Consider the following 16,280-nt stretch of genomic DNA (forward strand, 5'->3'; position numbering starts at 1 on the left):
ATGGTTTTCATTGATTACAAAAAAGCATATGATTCAATACATAGAACGTCCATAATCAAGATTTTAGAAGAGTTTGGAATGCCTAGTAAGTTAATAAGCCTCGTCGAGTGCAGTATTAGTCACACTGACATAAAGGTAAAAGTAGGACAAACGTTATCGAAAACGGTTCAAGTGACAACTGGACTAAGGCAGGGTGACGCCATATCACCGGTTTTATTCAACATAGTATTAGAAAAAGTAGTTAGAGAAGCAGCCTTAGATAAGGAAGGAGTAAAACTAGGAGAAAACAACATTGGAATATTGGCATATGCAGACGATATAGTCTTGATGGCAGAAAGCAAAGATAAACTCAAAGAACAATCAAAACAACTCATAAATGCTGCTAAACGTGTAGGCCTAGAGATTAACGCAGAGAAAACTGAGTATATGGTCGTGCAAAGACATGAACAAAAAGGCTGTCGTAACGAGGTCCTGGAAGTCGAAAACTACAAATTCAAAAGAGTGCAGCAGTTCAAATACCTTGGCACACTAATTACACAGCAGAATGAAATAGGTACGGAAATAAAAGCAAGATTACAAGCTGCCAATAAATGTTATTTTGGCCTGACAAAGTTATTAAAATCTAGAGTAATCTCGAAAAATCTGAAGTCCCAAATATACCAGACACTTATCAAGCCAGTGGTGACATATGGGTCAGAAACTTGGACCATGAGGAAAAACGACGAAAATGCTCTTTTAGTGTTTGAAAGAAAGGTACTGAGAAAAATCTATGGACCATGTAAAGACGAACATACAGGTGAATGGAGAATACGTAAAAACAAGGAACTTCAGGATTTGTATCAAAGACCAAGCATTAAAGAAGATATCACCAAAAGAAGACTGAAGTGGGCAGGACATTCTTGGAGAAAAACAGGGTCATTGATAAAAATAGTACAAGAGAATGCACCAAAAGGAAAACGACCACTTGGAAGGCCGAGGTTACACTGGGAAGATAGGATCAAAGAAGACATAGAGAAAGTGAGACCAGGATTGGATTGGAAGGAGTTAGCTTTAGATAGAGAAACTTGAAGACAAATCTGTTGGACGACATGGTCTTGAAGGCCGAAGTCATGGAAGAAGAAGAATTAGCACTTATTGCAGTGTTTCTCAACCTTTGTATTATGGCAAAATACTATTAAAATATTTCATTTTTTGTGATAATAAATATTATAATAAACATAAGAATAATGGGTAATATTAAATATTTATAATTAATTGATAAATGAAACTTAAAAATAACAAAGAAAAATATAACATAAAATAATATTAATAAAACATATAACAATATTTTAATGAGAAATTTGTGACTGATATTTATAATGTATCAATACAATATAGCTATAACCAGCTGTTTTGTACTTATTTTAAAACAAGGTATGTTAAATATCAGAGGGGGCACTGCTCTTTCTAAATTATTCTAGGGGAGCAATTTCCCCCTTGCCCCCCTAGTTTACGACTATGGTTTCTAAACTAGGATTAAATAGATTTTTCATCCAATCAAACAATTTCAAATCCAGCGATAAAAAGTAATGATTAAGTTTTTGGTCCAATAATATTATTGAGTCATTGATAATTGGTATTATTTTATCAGAAAATTTAGTTTTAGCAGTTAAAGGAAACGTATCCAAATTATAATCATTTTCCCTTCTTTTCCAAATCAATAAGTTGCCTTTAAATGCAGCTATTTTGTTTGTCAATATTAATACATTTTGATTTTCACTTTACATGCTTAAATTTAATTGATTCAGGCGATCAAAAATATCAGCTAAATATGCTAGTTTTGAATACCAAAATTCATCGCATAAATAATCGGATTATTCCATTTGTTCCATAATAAAATTCATGTACTAATAGTTCTTCTCTAAATTCATAAAAACGTGATAAAATTCGCCCTTTTGATAACCAACATACTTCTGTATGAATAATCAAAATATAGTGGTCAACAAGGCCGTATCTAGAAATTTTTTTCGGAAGGAGTCAAAAACATGTATATTGTAATTTTATTGAATTTAGATTTTAACTTTTGATATTTGGTTAAAAATAAGACAGAAAAAGATTTATTCTTCTTTTATTAAAATTAATATCATATTTTCATATGATATTATGATATTAAAATAAAAGTAGTCAATGGTTAATTGGAAATTTAGTCATTTTTGACTGAAAATATTTATGTTGGTATTAAAAATAAATAGATTGATTCCCATAACTCAAAAAATAGTAGGATTTTCTGATTTATCATTAAAACTTGACGAGGTATTTACAGGAGATGAAGAGTTTTTTTCTGTTTTGGAATTGTCTTCATCTGTATTCTCTCTTACTACTTGTATTTTTTTAATCAAAAATGTATCCATTTTATTTCAATCATAATTGAAATTATTATAATTTACTAAAAACAATAACTATCCGACTATAGAAGTATTTAAAAATTGAGCATACAAATAAAGTGAGTTATAGATACGGCGCAGGTTTTAAGTATATATATATATACTGCATAGTATACACTGTTTAAAAATAAATATTGATAAATCAACGTTTATCAATTAGAATTAAGATAATGAAAAAAATGTAATTTATTAAATAAAATAAAAGAATTAATTATTTAATGTCGATACCTGATAATTGATTTTTATTCATCATAGAACTGATAATCTATTTTTATTCATCGTAGAAATTATATCGAATACCTATACATTTTTGTAAATAGTGGCAACAATGTTTGTTCATTTTGTGTTATTTAATATTAGTACTTCACGCGACACGTTTGGACTTACCCGGTGACACATCAGTGTGTCGCGACACACCGGTTGCGAAATACTGACTTATTGTAATAAAAATCCAAGTTTGAGTGAAGATAAATATTGCCAGTTTTCTATGTACTGTAAATTTGCTATAATATATATTACTATAGGGACAAATAATATATACGATTATACCTATAATATAACTATGTGTGATCGTGGTTAAAATTAAATAAAGTTTAATTTAACTTCAATCCGGTTGAGTAAATTTGGTCTATTTTGATTATTAATTACTTATATTTACGTATTATTAAAATGCATTTTATAATTTACGTCTAAAAGTAAAATGTAATGCAAATTATTTTCGTGTTCAACACATAAATAATTTACTTTTATCTGCATAAATAAAATAGGTATACAGTAAAAAAAAAGGCGATGTTATGTTAGAAAAAATAATTTAACTTAAATTTAGAATTAGTAGTCAATTAGCATAACATTTAGTATACATAGGTATGCTAGGTACATAATATATGATTTATATTAATTTATGTTGGTGTAAAATTAACATAGATTAAGTTTTATTTAATCTGCAGTGGTATGAGTAAAATATTTAAGTTATTAATCAGTCTTCAAAGTGCACTGTTTTATATCCTTAAACGACGAGACTATAAGTTACAATGCATAATCTGTAAAAATATATAACTATAGCGATAATATTAATTAAGGTACTCAACTATTTTGCTTTTTTCTCACCGGCATAACATTAAATTAGTCTTATTCGTCTATTTATTAAGTTTAATAACTACATGTATTCCAGTGATTGGTGTAATCCTATGATGTTTTTATTTTCCAATTAGAATTATTCCATTTGTCCTACCTAAAAAATTTTACAGTGTAAATTATAAATATAAGAGGTATCGTGGCCAAGTGAAATAAGATGGCTGTGTCTAAATTCACAATCGCCGTGTGCCGCTTCGAATATGGTCACCAGTAGTTTTGCTTTCGACGCGGAACGACTGCCTCTGGCAAAAAAGCAAAACCTTACAGTTAAAAAGTTCACTAATATTTCCGCATTACCGCATATAAAATTAATTTACTGGTATCTTATAACCATATAATGAATTTAGTTCTCTTAAAAAAAAAAAAATGTTTAATTTGAAAGTTGATAAAATTAAAATTGTATAATACATATATTTCATTATATAGTGAAATATAGCTATGTCAGCTATATTTTAATTTACATACTACATTTACATTATCTTGTAGTTCGGATATTTCTATAAATAGGTTGACTGAATTTATCGGAAATATTGAGAAATTCAATAACATAATATTAAATATTAACTATTGGCTCAGTAGTGTTGTCCACCCGACAATTTATGAATAAACTAAAATTTCATTAAAAATAGTATCTAAAAATGTTTATTTAGTTTTTATTTTCTGTAAAAAATGCATTATTTTGATCTGTATATACATTAGTTGATAATATTGTATACTGGATTTAAATTGGGGAGGGGGCAAGGGAACACAGTTTACTTACCTCTCAAAGCGCTTATAAAGCGTCCCTTTCAACATTACTCCGAAAAGTTTACTGAAATGCTCAACTGTTTGTTAAAAATAATCATCCACAATAAAACAGTTGAAAAATTGGCTTTACAATTTAGTTTATGTCACTAGGTGTAAAACAGTGTTCTACAAACAAAACTTACTACTATTATTTTAAATTATATAGTAATATATATATTTTTAATCATTTTAATTATATTAAAATATATTACAATCCGTTATTTAAAATAATAAGATTGTAATTTAAAAGTTTATACAATTTTACAGCACAAGAATTGTTTATGGAGGAAATTTTTGACTAACAACATCCCATAATATATACGAGTATACTTATTTATAATTAATTACCTAGTTATTGTATGAGGTTATATGGAACGCTTAGAATGATATATAGATTAGAGTCCCTCCTGCCCAGTTTTGACATTTTAAACTCTAAAATAATATCAATGATAATAATAAATATTCATTTTAACTAATAAAATATATGATTAAACATTATTGTATTGTTATTATTGTATAAATATTGTTGACAACATTTTTCACACTATAACATGTGTTGATTTATAAAAATAAATAAAAATATATTTACATGCAAAAGAAACGCCAAATTACTAACCCGAGTTATAATAACAATGTAATTTAAAATTTGAATAATTTTTTTTATTTTTATAACAATTTTAGTATAAAAACTTATAATCAAAAATAGTTTGGTAACGAAAAATTAATCAGTAAACTATATAAATATTAATAGATATTATCGTATTAACAATGGCTGAAGTTGATAATTTAAATTATATTACTATATTTAAAAAGTTTTATGTTTAAAAGCACAAAAATGAATGAATAGGCTATAAATAATAAATAGGTAAACATACCGTTAGGCTGGTAGGTATCGAATTGGTTTTCCAGCTCCTAACCCACATGCCGAATTGGTTCCCGTCTGAAAAAGGTATTTTATTAGGTATAGCCGAATTGGTTCTTGTTTAATTACGAACATTTTCCTTCTTAATTTTACAGGCTTAGGACTGTCAAATTTAAAGTAGGCTTGGTTAAAAATGTGCGTTAATGTGTGTTAAAAAAAAAAAAATGATAAAATATCTACAATTTTAAATTGTTGATTTGGAAGTCAATTGTAATCAATTTAAATACTCATTAATAAAATATAATAAATACAATTTAAAACACTTGATTTGTAAATTTGAAGCTAACTATTTTTAAATATTCAATTCTTGTAATCTTTTTATTAATGTATTCAGTCATACAATTTTCCAAATAATTGTTACTTCTTTCCTGTTTGCTAGTAAGTTTCCTTTGATTATTACTTCGACATTTAAAATAATTTAGTGTCTGAATGCTGTTTAAAGTTTCAACCGTTATCTTATATTATCGATAATTTGCTAGCCTCTATTAATCTATAGTGTATTATATTTCTATATTACATATAATAATTTTGTCTATATGTCATATATATAACTTTTAAAATGTTGTTTTTTCTCTCTATGCACTGGCCCACTGGATTTTAATTTTTAATAATGTAGGAAAATTATGTTAAAAATTAAAATTGTCACTATTTTACCTGTACACAAACGGGAACCAATTCGGCTATTCTTTACCGTTGATGGGCAAAATTTGAGAACCAATTTAAAGAACATTAAAATCAATATTATGTAAATTTTATTAAATGTATGCCAAATAGACATCTTTTTAACATGTTGGCATCTTAAGATCTGAGTATTTCAAAATTCAACACGAAATAACAACAATTTCTGTCAAAAACCGTTATAAAATTATATTAATTGTATCTAGTGGATTTTCCGTATACCATACCTGATATGGTAAGGATGGTAAGTATAGTCATTTGTGTCACTTCATCTTCTCTATAGGGAAAACAATTTGGATCAAACATATATTGTGGGCCGCAATAACTATAATAATTAGCTATTGCACCTTTTTTATGTATTATAGGAAGGTTATCTAAAGCGGTCAAGTTAGCTGGTCAAATCACGCGCAAATGGGAACGCGCCTTAATAGTTAAAAAAAAATAATTCCGTGGATACTACTTGAGTAAATTGATAATTTTCTTGACAGCTATTAATTTTATCATACATTAAATTCAGTGTTAATAAAAAAAATTAATTTTGATAAAACCCTCGATTAAAAGATTATATTTTTAGAATTAAATTAACGTATCGAACACTTATTGATTTGCTTTACCAAAATAAAAATAATATTAAGCGTTTGACAGATGTAATGTTTTTTTGGTTTTCCAATCATTAAAAAAAAAAAGTTAGTGAGAAAATAAAAAGATGGCCATTTTAGATAACCTTCCTATAGTGCATAACAAATATGCAATAGTTAATTATTATAGTTACTACGATCTACAAAAAACGTTTGATGCAAATTGTTTTCCCTATAGTGAAGATGAATTGACACGAAATGAAATTATTCTTTGTTGTCCATATTTTGTTTGATAAAATATGGAAAAAGCAATGGATTGGATATATTATATGATTTTACAGATTTTAGGGTACTACCATTCACACATTTGGAACCCTCAGCATAACGATAGTAAAAATCGGAATCTTATCTACGATGCGTAAAAAGAAATTTAAATAAACCTCAGGTGTATAAATATTTATTATATTTATTTTAATTAAAAATGATTTTTTTTTTTTGTCTTTATATAATTTAAGTTTCAAAACTGATGTAACAGAAATAAAAAATAAAATTAATTAAATTAAATAATATTAAATTGTATAAATAATGAATAATAATAATTCCTTATTATTTATTTACTTGGCTCGAATTTTATACAATTTGTCCATTCAATGTACTCTATTTTCTTTTTTTTTTTCTTTTCATTTTTGGAAGCAATACTTTTCAGGTACTCGCTATTCTAAATTACTAAATAAGCAGTTGCAATACACAAGCAGCAATTTAGGAATTAACTATAGGGTTGGACATTTTGAAATGATAATTTATACTGGCTATTGAATAGTGAGTTCGGATAGCACGAAGTTCACCGTGCTACGCGATTTTTGAACGCTCTAGACTAGTGCTTCTCAACCTTTTTAAAATTGCCGCCCCCTTAAGAAGCAAAATGTTTTTCAACGCCACCCCCCCCCCCCCCTTCATTTCATTAAAATAAAAATAAAAATAGTAATTGTTTATAATTAAATAATAAATAATATAGATATAAATGTAAATATAATAAAAATAAAATGTAAAATTTATGTTTAAATATAATTTAAAAGGATAATTTAAATGTTTTGAAATGTATTGATCAGTGAAATGCTTGGTGATTCAAAGCCAATTTTTTTACGTTTGGATCAAATTTTGTAAGATGAAGTTGTATGTCTCCTCTTTTAACGATGTCTAGTCGATTTTTTTTTTTCGTTATTAGATAATAACGCACTGCCTCTGATATATGTAGTTTATATTTCATAATCACGAATTTATTTTAGAAATCGATAAATAGAATACAATTACAGATAAATCTTGGTACGTTGCTTTGAATGAAAAAAAAGTTCACCACCCTCTAATCGCCCAAAACGAGCTCACCACCCCTCGGTATTCCTTTACTGTCACCGGGGGGGGGGGGGCGATATCGTCCTCGCTCTAGATGAGTGGTTTGGCGACCCAAGTATGTATTTTGCTCGGTACATAGTCGCACCCAAATTCCACTCACCGAACTCAAGAGACCACTTATTAGAGCTGAAAATGGATTATAAATGTATTCCTTGTAACAAGAAAACAGTATAATCATATAATATTTGTTTTCTAAGTTTATTCATAATTATCATTGTAAACATTTATCTTATTTTATGGTAACTTACATACAGTGCTGCAACTACATACTATGGGGCTGGTATGCAAATCTGAATTTGGGGCCTAAATATTTTTTCAAAAATGTATTTACTTACTATAAATAAAATATGTTAACCGGTGTTTATATTATGGAAGGTAGTCTAGTGGATCTTTAATTTTAAATGACCTGCATTATTTTCTACTATTTCTGTCCTAAGAATTAATATTATCATAGGATTATAAATACTTTAGTAATATAATAGTATTTATAATAAATGGTATTGCATTTGGTCATTGGTAACTAGTTAGTAGTTGGGTATATTATTTAATTATAAATATTTAATAATATGATAAATCTGTATTTTACATTTATCAATTTACTTCAGTTAAAATGTCTATAATAATATATCGTGTGAGGCCTGTAACGGTTTAGGAGCCAATATGCAATGCACACCTTGCACACTCGGTAGTTGCAGCACTGCTTACATGGTGTCTGGCATAGAGATGTTTTATTTTAATATATAATCAATCTAGTGGCATCGATTGAGGAGAAGGGGTGATAACTGGGGATTTTTTTCAGTTTAGTTTTAACTTTAACTTATAGTCGGGACACTTAAAAAATATAAGAAGTCTTCAAGAGGCTAATTTTGTCAACAAATATTAATTGTGGGTAAGTTGACCTCCTTAATCTTTCTTAAATCCGCCCCTGGACTCAAAGAAGCCACACTAACATGAAAAATCATAGTACATAATCATTTTCCTGAATTAAATTAAAATTAGGTTATTTTTATCTTAATCTAGAAGTATTGTTGATGTGATTTATTAGAACTAGGCATATCCGCTATAGTTTTTATATTTTTGTTCTCTTGATCAGAATCGAACAAATATAATTTGAAAAATTGAGATAAGTATTGTTAACAGTTACATACACGAACACAATGATAACTCGATACAGAAGCGTACTCAAGGGGGGGGGGGTTTGAACCCCCCCTCCATTGGCCGTATTATTTTTAAATTATTCTAATAGTTTAATAATAATTGATTATTGATTTTATTGATTATAATTTAGTAGTTTATACGTCATTAGTTACCAGTATCACGGTTATCAAGTTGGGTTGGAGCACGACCATAGAACATGTTCTATGACACGACCGCGCTATCAATTTAACATTTTGGTGACAATTTATGATAATGTGATTTTTTAAAACATTACAAAATTTGTAATTATTATGAGTATGGGGGGCGTAGAGAACAGAGCGCCCCACTTTTGTATTCTAGTAAATTTTCAGAGCCCCTCCATTGAAAATTTCTGAGAACGCCACTGACTCGATAATATTGATTTTGGAAAAATATAAAAAATAAATTAAAATTTGTAATAAAGTTTGAACGTAACAAGGGAAAACGTTTTTAGTAGGTATTTATTGAATTTCCTCCAATATTATGTTGTTTAGGGGCCCATTGTTAATTTTTTACCGGAGACTCAATCATGAACCATACCGACGCTGAAAATAAATTATAAATAGAATATATGATATTATAATACGTTTCGTGTGTGTAGTGTTATTGTAATTGCATATTATTGTTCGCCAATTTTTTTATTCATTTAGAATTTATTTTAAGTGAGGAATCTGAGTAGATTACACGTATTATATTGATATGACATACATATATTGTATAATGATATATAATATATGATGTATATATGTATAGTGTATAATTATTAGATAATGTATTACACACAATATTTACGAATGCGTGATTGCGAATGGTAAGATTTTAAACACATAATTGGTCATGGATTGTACACGTATTTAACGAATTCTTAAAAAAAAAGACTTAAAATCGTGCCTAATAAATTACTTTAGTGTTGTTAAATTGAAAATGTATGCGCCCGAAGTAATAATCGGTTAATCGTGTGCTTTATTGGAACGTTTATCAAAGTTAGCGTCCACCGACAGTCTTTACTTTTACTATTACTTTTAACAATCTAGGTTTAGTAATTTCAAAACTTATCACATTAAATGGATTATCGCATTATAATTTACCAATACCGATATCGTCCATGTTATACAGATTTTATTTTAAAAGACTCAGGGCTATAAAAAACATTTATTTTATATTGTTGTAGCATTTATAAACGTCTAGATAAAAATATTGAAATGTATTTAAATTTTTTATTTTTTTGATGATTCGTAGACAACCAATTTATAACTGTTGACGGTGAACTTATCAATATTCATAAATATTATGATTTTTAATAACTTTATTAATTTACAGAAAAATAGTAAAATAATACAACTTTATTTTCTATTATAACCACAACTCGTATTACTATAAAAAATAATATAGGTACAATTATTTAAAATCTTTAAATGTATACAAAAATGATAAAATAATAGGTACATTTTAAAATAATATTTTTGTAATAAATAATATTTTCTTATAATATTGAATCAACGTAAAATAAATGTTTTTAGTCTGCGAGTTATAAGCATTAAACAACATTTTAAAATTTCTTTGAACATTGGATATATGACTGAGTATATTATTATTATAATACTCCATGTATCCAATACTCTAAAGGCACTGCAATGCACAGCGTTTACATCAAAATCGCTAGCGGACATCGCACTTGTAAAATCGCAGAAACACTCGAAACGCAAAAACGCATAAACGCAGAATCGCTCTGAGCATTTAAGCAAGTGTACATGCGTTTCTGCGTTTTATCTAGTGCGTGTTCATTTTATTTTTCATTTGCTCATTGTCAACTTGGCTGAAAGTGCTACTTCAATTATTGAATAAGTATTCGATTTTATTGATAATTATACCTCGGTAAAGATATTGTAGAATCTTATAATCATAGATATAAAATATTAATTAATTAAATTACCATTCATGTTGAGATCGTTTCCTACGTTTGCCCAGCAGTTTTGCATGTTGGACCTATTTTTGTAGTTCGGATGTCTAGGATTTCAATAGTTCCCTATACGAAGACGGTCGTAGTTATTTGTTCGGACAAAACCAACGGACATTTTGACAGCGATTAATCGCAGAATATGAAACTACTTTGTTCTTTAAGCGATTATCGCGATTCCAGCGCTGCACGCGACGTGCACTCATTGAGGCCAGTGCCCACATATGAATTACATTCTATTGTTAAAATTACTAAAGCGCAAAATCGCAACACGCTAACACAAAAACGCATATCGCTCTTAGAAGGGCCGCACCTTAGTATCATGTATACATCGTATAATAATAGCAGTAATTTTGATTAATATGCGAGTGCTGAAAATAAACTGAGAGCGAACGTGCAAATGTATCTATACTAGTGGCATTCTGTGTATGTAATACACTTTAATAGAACTAAAAATCTGCAGCTGCTAAATTGTTTAGAAAGTTACGAAAATCAAAGCATGTATGTCGTACGTATCGTAATTGGTTTAATAATTCCGTTTTCTTGCGATTTCATGAGAATGCACGAATACGCCATAACTTAGTTTCGATAAAATTTGAAAATTAACATGAACATAAGAAAATTAAAACCAACAACATGAACGGTACAAAAAGTAGTATTGGATAAACAGCACTTTACTTAAAAATATTATATGTTTATTTAATATTCTTGGAAATAATGCAATTAGTAATTTTTATTGTAAGCTCTTCTTCTATGTTGTGTCATCGTATGATATACCTTCGAAATACTAAATTTTTAATTCAAATCTTAGAAGTATAAATAAATATATGATTTTGAGATTTTATAGGCGTTTTTAAGAAAGTATACGTTTATTTAATATCATGATCAAACTGTATTTTGGCCATATTTTATGGCAGTACAATAATTGAATAGAATCAATAATTCAGTAATGGTATTACCCTCAAACGGCCGAATTTGGGACAATTTTGAAAGTCTATTGTAAATAATTTTAAAATTATTTAATCTAGACGTATTTTCAATTAAAATTTTTTTTTTTTTTCAATTAAGGATTGATTTATTGATTTTTGATGCATTTAAACCGTAATAATTATCTACTCTTAGGTTTTTTTTATTTTTCTGATTGTCCCATGTTATACTGAATTTTGACACCATGGGGCATTCATGATATTCTTATGAAAATCTTATTTTAATTTTTTGAATTTAACAAATATATTTTGTACCTGATGAGTATTTACATATAAAATAATAAATAAAAACATTCTTGTTAACCAATTAAATTAATTTGATTAGTTTTTGGATGTTTTCGAAACGATAGATATTAAATATAAAAAAATTAATAAAAATAAATACTTACGTTTAAAATATAATGCTACAACACTGTCAAAGTGATTGCAAAAACTATTAAGATAACAACAGAATTGTTGTATCACATTAATGAGTTGATAAGAAACCGTTATGGAATTAAAACTAAAAGATAATATTTCGATCAGAGTTACCCACAAGCCCCAAGTTTAGCCGTTCAACGGTAACAACTAAAACTGACGAGCTGTTTGAATTGAAGAGGTGTCAAGCTCACCAGGTTCCGGACTTCTTTAACAGGGATATACGAAGGTAATCAAAATTCAACTAATGTATTGAAAGAAAAACAAAAACCGATCTTCCAACCGTTTCGTCTGGTGCACGGTTTAAGATATACGGTTTAAGTATATCTTGAACCGTGGTCTGGTGCAAGCTGTAAACTTATGTTATACCGTTGATTATAAACACTATAATATTTACTTATCATTAATAATGCTATACCATTTTTAATCTGCGAACGTAACGGATGATCCCGTGAACCCGGTCGGTTCGGAACACGCGGCAGCGGTGTCGGCGACGGAGTACCGCGACATCTGGCGGACAGTGGCGGTAGATCGTTTTCGCGGCATTCTACGGAACGACCGACCGGGACCGAACAGTGGCGAGGTTCGCCGCACGGCCACCTCCTACCCGACAACCCCTCGGTACCGTGACCGTGCCGCGTTCGCTTTCACCCCGCAAAGATCATTGTCCCGTGTCGGCCGATCGCATTTTCTCTTCGCGAGCGGTATGCGCGCACGCGGCACCGACGCTCGTCTTTTTCGTTGTACTGTTGACCGTCGTCCGGTCCGGTTCGTCGGGGTTTGGCTGGCCGACCGACGCGATTCTTCGGCGGTGTGTTACACCGCGCGCGCGCTACACCCGCCGACACCACCACCACCGCCGCTGCCGGCGCCGACCGTCAAGCGCGACGCAGTGACAACGACCGACAGCCGTCGCGGTTCGTGATCAACGCTCCAGTCGTCGTCGGTCCGTCGGTTGGCAGTAACGTACGTTGTGTGTCATTCTTTACGCACACGGTCGCGCGTTTGTCGCACACGCGCACAGTGTGCCCATCGCAACGGCCGCGTTCGGTTTTGTTATTTTTTTTTTCCCGTTTCGTTTTTCGCGTTTCACCCCCTCCTCCTTCGGTGGCCCCATTCGTGAACCCGCTTAGACCACTACGTCGCACGAATATTACTCGCCGATCGTACCGTGCCGTGGCTGTCCCTCGAAGCACAGGGTGCACGCGCTCGTTCACAAATCCATCGTCACACACCGGGAGTCGACGACAGATTTCGTTTCGTGGTACGTACAATGTTATTGTGTAACAATATTTTAACGATAAAATCAAGCGTATGCAGACCAAGATCACGGAGAAAAAAACATAAAATATTTATTTATTTTTTAGCAGTTGCAATGCCTGTGTGTGTGCGTGTGTCGTACGGTGTATGTGCACGCGGTACGTTTTTCGTCCTTTCGTATCGTTTTTTTTTCGCTTATCCGTTCTTATCATTACGGTCTAACGACACGCCGCCGCAATAGTGCACACGCCCCTCGCCGACCGCGAAATTGAACACGATGTGAGCTTTTCCCTATTCGATTCGAGGTATTTCGCAAGTAATTTTCCTTCCTTGACAACGTTTTCGGCGGACTCCATACTCTTACGTATAGCCAGTGATTCACACATTTTTGGCTCACCGTAGTATTATATTGTACGAATATCCTACCACATGATGTTGCTACGTGTCGAGATAAAATTTAGTCTATATACGAACGTCGTTTTAGTTACGCACATGACTATGGTCGTTGGCAAAATATACCATGTGCCTACGATAATGGACTATCAAAAAAATATTATTGCGTTTTTTTTTCACCATTTTTTAATATTGAATATTTATGTGTTGAATGAAGTCGTGACGGTAAGAATATTTAGTTCTTATTATGTCGTTCAACACGTGAACGTTAAAAAAAAAAAAAAAATCAAAAACTTATTCTTCTAATAATATTTATGATAACACCTTCATTATTATATTATTATAAAACATTATTATATTTGTGCGTTTGGAAACGTAATACCTGTCCGGTAATCAACTAGAAGTCTATTGTTTGAATCAAGATGATATTTTTTTAAGCTAGATTAAAAGTAATTATCTTGGGAAGTGTTTCATTTTTTCCTTAAGTGTTATAACTGAATTATAATTTTTAATGCTTATTAAAGCGAGAAATACGCAGACAATTGTGGTTTTATAAATAAAGTAGGTAGGTATTCACGAATCTGCACACGTAATGTGAAGTACCTTATCGATCTTTATAAACATAGTAGTGACTATATTTACTACTATATTTTTATACATGTTTAATGATTTGCCGAATAAACATTTTATCACTAATTCCTTGTAATATTTATTATTTCTTTGGGCCTTGACAGACAAAACATAGGAATTTATTCGGTTGTTAATTATTGTTAGGAATTTTTCCAGGTATTTTTTTTCTTTGGGTTTACTGAGGGCTTCGTCTATAATTTGTTAGTTAAAAGTGTGAATCTATTAATTAGGTATATAAACTTATATTTACTTATTTGTAGTCTCGTATTCGGGAGAATAACCAATATTTTTAATAATAATTTGACTAAAGACAAAAAAAAATGTTGTCAACAATCACTAAAAAAGAAGTCATATTTACATTCCTTAGGTTTTATTTAAAAATAATACAAATTCATTTTTAGAACATTTCAACTGTATAGGGTTAGGTTACCCTTTTTTTTTGATAACATTTTTTTTTTTTTTTGGTGAAATCCGTGTTTGGCATATGGACTTAGTTTTAAAATTTGAGTTTATTAAATTTTTTAGTTTCTAGTATATTCTAGTATATATACTCATACTATTCTTATTGTTGTTGAATTGTCGCACTGTGGTGACTATTAGTATTATCACATTGCGATGTACAGAGTACAGTGTTCGATACTTGGGCCATTCGTTGTTGTTTTTTTGCAATTTTTTCATTGAAAACAATAATTTAATCAATTCTAGCGTAGAGCCCAAACGAATACTTCAAATATTGTTTTCCTAAAATGTATTTTAACAACTTTTTTCTGGGGATTATTTTAATTTTTACCTATGTTAAAAAGCACATAATATGCCAGTGATGTCACTCGATTGTTCGGTCAATTGAAATTGAAAACATTCCTCGATTTGTTGTGTAAAACTACCTTGGGTATGCCTCAGAATTATACAATATGGTTTTTAAAGTACATATATTGCCAGCGTTGTCACTCGCTCGCTGCGGAGTTAGATAGATGTAAATATAATATAATCACCTCCACAGTTCTTTTTCCCAAACGTCTACACTAAAGGGTAGTTACCGTTTTTATCGCCGAATAGCCACTTCTCGTCATTTTCATCATAAATTACGATTATATAATTTAAATGATTCGTAATATTATATTATTATACCAATGTTATTGTTATAATAAAAGTGAAAAAATTAAGTCAGTATTATGCGTTTTAAATCTATTGCCCTTATAGTAGTGCCGCGTTATCCATTGCTCCATAGCATACATTAACATAGGCTATTTGAACAAAACTGAAAACTTTAAATGGCTGTAATTATTAAATTAATGATATTTGCTAATTTTCGTTTGCACCGTCGTATTGATCATTGAAAAATACTTAGAACCGAAAAAAATAATTTAAAATTGAAGGCTGTTTTTTTAATATTAAGTATCACATAAGTTAATTTTAAACTGTTTTTGGGTTTCTATTAAAATCATACTAGCCTCTAAAAAAATAACTTACATTTGGTGAATTAAACACTGTTCCAAGTCACTTTTTAAAATTATCTCATTATTTTGGCAT

General features: G+C 30.0%; 1 protein-coding gene across 2 annotated transcripts in view; it reads left to right on the plus strand.

Moving 5' to 3' along the window:
• The first annotated feature begins 13,184 nt into the window (after positions 1–13,184).
• The window catches only part of LOC112691023 (band 3 anion transport protein), a 61,369-nt gene continuing 58,273 nt past the window's right edge, over positions 13,185–16,280 (plus strand). The window contains exon 1 of one of the 2 annotated variants that reach the window (XM_025565133.1): positions 13,185–13,731. The gene's annotated coding sequence lies outside the window, so the exon portion shown is untranslated. The remainder of the gene's footprint in view (positions 13,732–16,280) is intronic. The other variant, XM_025565134.1, reaches the window with a different exon arrangement.

This window comes from Sipha flava, unplaced genomic scaffold (genome assembly GCF_003268045.1).
Source record: "Sipha flava isolate LNK unplaced genomic scaffold, YSA_version1 549_pilon_pilon, whole genome shotgun sequence".
Classification (NCBI taxonomy): Eukaryota; Metazoa; Arthropoda; class Insecta; order Hemiptera; family Aphididae; genus Sipha; species Sipha flava.